The sequence below is a fragment of the Helianthus annuus genome, chromosome 14 (assembly GCF_002127325.2).
Source record: "Helianthus annuus cultivar XRQ/B chromosome 14, HanXRQr2.0-SUNRISE, whole genome shotgun sequence".
NCBI lineage: Eukaryota > Viridiplantae > Streptophyta > Magnoliopsida > Asterales > Asteraceae > Helianthus > Helianthus annuus.
In genome coordinates this window covers 166,375,739-166,381,738 of record NC_035446.2, presented here as the reverse complement: position 1 = coordinate 166,381,738, position 6,000 = coordinate 166,375,739, and positions in this window count along the sequence as shown.

Sequence of the window (6,000 nt, the reverse complement as noted above, 5' to 3'; positions counted from 1 at the left end):
TTGGAGCTAACATGAACTTAGTAAAGCATTGGAAACCCATTATCGACACGTTTAAAAAACGGTTAACAGTGTGGAAGGCAAATACCTTATCTTATGGCGGCCGAATCACGTTAATTAAGTCGGTACTAAACTCGCTACCAACATACTATTTTTCTATCTATAAAGCTCCTGTGCAAGTTATCAAGGAATTAGAAAGTTTGCGGCGAGACTTTCTATGGGGTGGGAACGCCGAGGTATCTAAAATGTGTTGGGTGGCATGGGACGACGTTATGGCTCCAAAGGATTTGGGTGGCGTGGGTATACATGCGCTCAGGGATACGGACATTGCAATGCTTGCTAAGTGGTGGTGGCGCTTCAAAAAAGACCGAAATGGTTTGTGGAGAAAAGTAGTCTGGGGATTCCATAATAGCAGCAGGGCGTGGAATTTTGTTCCGCTAAAGTTGTCTGTTCCAGGTATATGGAAACAGGTGGCTAAATTACAACATGAATTGACGGCAATAAACATCAATTTATTGGACCTGTTCCGAGGGGGTACCGGGTGATGGGTTGGGCCTTTCATTTTGGCATGATTGCTGGCTTCTGGAAGCACCTCTGAAAGAAAAGTTTCCTGCCTTATTCGCTCTGGAATGTAGCAAAAATGTGTGTATCGCGGATAGGGTACGGGTTGCAAACGGTGCAGCAATCTTAAGTTTCCAGTGGAGGCGTCAGTTCAGCTCAGTAGTGGAATTTAAAGAGTCTGGGGAGATCACAACTTTACTCAATTCAGTCTCCTTGAGCTCGGATCCAGATTGTTGGTCATGGAAACTTGAAGACACTGGTGCGTTCTCAGTCAAAAGTCTTAGAAGACTGATGCAAGAGAGGAGATATTCGGGTCGGAGTCAAAGATTTCTATGGAACTCATGGTCGCCGATTAAGGTGAATTTTCTATTGTGGAGGGTTATTCTTGACAAGCTCCCAACTCTGATGGCCTTAAGAAATCGGAACGTAAATGTCCCAAACACCCTCTGTCCTATCTGCGGTAACGGGGACGAATCGATTGACCATCTTTTCATCTCGTGCTCGTTCGCGCAAAGGATATGGGAGGAGGTCAGTAAATCGGTCAGAGTCAATTCAATTTTTCTGCTGGAACGTACGGATTTGATGCGATTTCATCAGCATGTCAGTGGCTCGGTTAAATGGAAAAAGGTCGTTTATATGGTTATGCAAACGGTAGTGTGGTGCATTTGGCGAAGCCGAAACGACTTAGTTTTTAACAGAAAACAGCCACGATTCCATAATGTTTTTTTAGGAAATTAAGGCGGCGAGCTTTATGTGGTATAAAAATCGAGCAAAAAAATCCTTGTTGACTTGGAACCAGTGGAATAATTTTGGTGCAGCAGCCTTGGGTGTCTAATGTATGCTTGGTGTGGGAGTAATAGCTTCAAGCTGTACTTTGTATGTTTATGTTTCACCACATGTATGTTTTGCTGGCTGTGATTAACAGTTGTTAATCCAGCGATTGATATAATAATTCTGTTTTTGTTGGCCGTTCAAAAAAAAATTTATTTGTATTTAAAAATCTAGATAATTGTGTATTGTATTAAACAGTGGGCTGGTATTATTATTCATAAGGAATTGGGTCGGAGCCCCAATCAATGAATAGTTTTTGTAACAGTTCTATTATTTTTTTATGGACAACCTCGGATGATTTGATTCCCATACATACCATTGCATGGTTTTGTTTATGTAAAATTTGTACTAACCAAACGAGCAAACCGCTAGTGACCAACTCAAAATCTGCTCGTTATGAATTTGGATTTAGCCGAACTTAAAAGAGTTCAATACCGACCTCGCTCATGAACTACTCAACGTCCGCTCGTTACAAAACTGAATTTAGCTCAAGCTAAATGAGTTCGAGACCTCTACCTCGAGACTAAAAATAAGTTTGTTAAATAAACGAGCCCAACTTTCACTTATCGAGCTCGCGATATTTAATATCTTATACTATACAAATTTATGCGCGAGTTTTATTTATCGAGCTCGCGAGCCTTAATAAGTCTATTATAAATATATTTTAGTTTAATATATTAAATGTAGATTTACGTCTTATTTAATACAAATTTATGATATTGTGACTGATATAAAACTATATATATATATATATATATATAGAGAGAGAGAGAGAGAGTATTGTACAATCTGGGTTAAAATACGCTGCGTACGCTGGAAAAATATAACATGCGTGATTATTTTTATAACATGCGTGATTAGGGTTTTTACCCCATGCGTGATTTCTGATTTTGTACATACGTGATTATGTTCATGCGTGATTAGGGTTTTTGAGTTTTATAGCGTGCGTAATTTCCCAGCGTACACATCATACGTTAAGGAACATTGTACGTTAGCCGACCCCTACATATATATATATAAATAATTATAATGCAGATAAATAAAATAATAAAACAACTAATAAAGAATTAGTGAGTCGTGCTAAAGGTTTAAAAAACTACTTAGACCCAAGCTCTAACTTGAAAAACCACTTACGAATAAAGCTCCAACTGAAGCTCTCATAAGTTGAATGAGTCGAACTTAAGCTCAGATGAGCTCGGCTCAGCTCGATTCGTTTAAACCCCTATTACTAATCATTTGTTTTTTTAATTCTAACTGGAGTATTTATTCGACTCTTGTATGCAGAAGAGAATATATTATTTAGGTAATTTGTACATTTGTTCGTAATTAAATGTATTATATTATATATAGTTGGATAAGTTGTACTCTTTTGTGAAGTTGGGAAAATCTTTTTGTTTAATTTGTGGTTGTTTATGTATGTACGTGATTTTCGATATTTTCTTTTATCATTTGGTATATAGAAATTACCCGTGTATTAAACGGGGTTCTAACCTAGTTAGGTATATACGTTTTTGACCCCTAAGTCAGAAATCTCAAGCTTCGCCAATGCATAGAACGAAACCCTTGGGTCCTTAGTAAAGTCAACATCCTTGCTTAGAGGGTTTCTATAGACTAGCTTCCAACCTAAGTGGAGCCAGCCTCGGTATAACATAGCTTTATGTGAGATTTTGGTGGAAGATTTGGAGCACTACTTCTTGACCCGCCATCAGTTCAAACTTCAAACCAATTTGGTTGAAATTTGAAAATAGGGAGTTCGTCTATATATATGTGTACACATATTTCATTAAAAACGGCGCAAGAAAATCACACAGGAGTTCATCATTAGTTTAGAAAATTAGGTGATTTGCCAATAGAAAAGGTGCCTAAATATGGAAAATGTTATTAACTAATGTATTAAGTTGTTAATATAATTTTTTTTTGAAAATAGAACTTCATTAAAACACACATCCGACCCAAACGGGCAAAATGCTAATACAACACACAGCCCCCGACCGAAACGGGCAAAGGGTCAAATTACAACATATACATAGAATATTTATATCAGTTCTTCCAACTAATATCTATACATGCTGATCTATTTTTCTACCATTCAAAACCTTTCAATTTTAATCTCACTCATTCCCCCCTTGATTTACATTATGAATATCCGTGAGATCTTTGAAATCGAAAGCAAAGATCAGAGGAATGTTGCACCAAGTATTGAAAGCCGCTCACACCTGAATAGCCACTGAACAAGCTGTAAACAAATGATCCACCAAAGCAATGGATGTCAAGTTGTAAGTGGACCCCTTTAGGTGCCATCAAAGTAATTTAGAATGTATCAAGTTGTTTATATAAATACGAGGTGGGAGGAAAATAAGGGTGTTTGATAAAGTTCAGAAAACCGTGTGCGTTGTATTCTAGAATGATCATCGTTTAAAACTCAAAACAATGAATAAAGAGGCATGACTCATACTATAATAACAGGGTTAAAGCTTATATATATATATATATAAAGAGAAAAAGATAAAATGAGAACCACCTTTAATTGTGAAAACCACGAGAACTAAGCCTTCTAAACGTTTTTTTTTTTTTTTTTAATTTCCATCCAATGTAAAAAATTTATATTAAACACCTTGAGTTGCAAAAATTTACAAGGAACACACGGATATGTTAAGATTGCTAAGATATGCGATCTTAGCAAGTTTCCAAATGAGGTTTTCTCGACCTTTGCATGCATCGGCTAAAAATACCTACCATAAATGAAGTTAGATCGACGAGTAGGGTTAGGGTTAGATGGGTGTGAGTCATAAATGGATAGACACATTAATGATACTATTAAAAATGTGCCTACACAAGCTCAACCCAGAAGTCTAACCTGTTTCTAACACAAATAACATGCTTAAACCCCATTTATCATAATAACGTATATTCATAATTTTATTTATAGTTGACATACCATAATAAAATTGTCTCTCCTTAATGTGGTTTTTAAGACTTTATCAACTTTAATTTTGAAAAGCTTCTTCTTTTTTTAGTTTGTTAGCTGTGTTTTATAAGTCATAAAATTAATGCCTTTCAAGGATTAAAATATCTAAAACTGCATTTATTTATTCTAAAGGTTAATTAATTGTACTATATAAAACTAAAACTAGAAGATTTAATAAGTGCCAATGAGGAAGCGGTGAGTGGTTGGGGAAAGACTTAGTGTTTCTTGTGATCTAGGTTCGACTCCCACTCTTCCCATTATTTTCTGCGGCATCCAGGTGAAGGGTGAATACGGGTGATGCCGGTTCATCTTAGATGGGAGGCGAGGTTTTACAGATTATTCCACTGTCGAGCATTTGGGCGGGTGGAGATCGGGTTTTGCGCATCTGGGAGAGCCAAAGGCTGGCGACGGTCGAGTAGTCGACCTTGGTCACAACCTCTGGTGTCATAGTGATTGACACTTTGTTCCTTACCGTTCAAAAAAGAAGATTTAATATTGTAAAGAATAACCAGATGTTAAGGGTTGTGGGCAATTTTTTAATCCCCCATGCGATTGTTCAAGTACAAGTGTACAACAAATGGGGGGGGGGGGGGGTGTATCATTCAGATTCACTTCATTTTTTTCTGTACATCTTTATCTCCTTCTTTCAGCGATTAACCATTATTATTTGGCTTTTGAATAACTAAAGGGGTCACTATCGCCTCGTCAAGCAGTATCGAATTTATTAAAATTTAGAAGTTATTAAAATTGGCCCCCATATTCCCACACCCCCTAGATCTTATTTTCACATCCCTAGTATATACGGGTCGTATACAAAATATACGGCCCGTATAGAATGTTTTTGAATAGGAAAATGCGCAGAGAATGTTTTTTTTATTTTATTATATACGGCCCGTATATAGTTATACGAGCCATATACAAGTGTATACGATTTATAAAAAGTATACGGCTCAATGGATTTATTTCTGAGGTTTTTGATGTTTACCAAAGGTATACGGGCTGTATAACTGTATACGGGCCGTATAGATTGATGTTTTTCAATTATCACATTTTTCCCGTAAAAACACCATCATTCTAGGGTTTCTAAACTCTTCATCACCTTTAAACAACGTTGATCGGAGCACGCCGCTTAAATCGGAGCACAAGTAGAGTAACGTTACCGATCAGTCCGTTGATCAAGTAACTAGCAGAAGAACCCGACACAAACAAGTTCTCCACAATTTGTTATTCAGATCTCTATTCGGTCATCTTTCCAAACTACAACACACGATAACTTTAAACTTTATAGTGTGTGATTTGACCAGGAGGTGATTTGCTACTTTTAATAAGCTGTCATAGTTGTCAAATTCGATTTCAACAAATCTTTTCCTTTTCCTTCAATTTCTAGAACATTCTCCGTAACATGAAGACGTGTCGGGTTCTTCTACTAGTGGTATTTTAATGAAGTATTGAAGATTAAATGTGCAAACCCAACCGTTTTTTACTACGGAAACGAAGGCTATGCAAAATACAAACCGCAACCGTTTTTTACTACGGAAACGGTGGCTTTGCGAAATACAAACCGCAATCTTTTGTGACTATGGGAAACACAAGTTTTCTTTTTGAGCTTGATGGATGTCCGTTATCTCAGTTGAGGTGGGCAT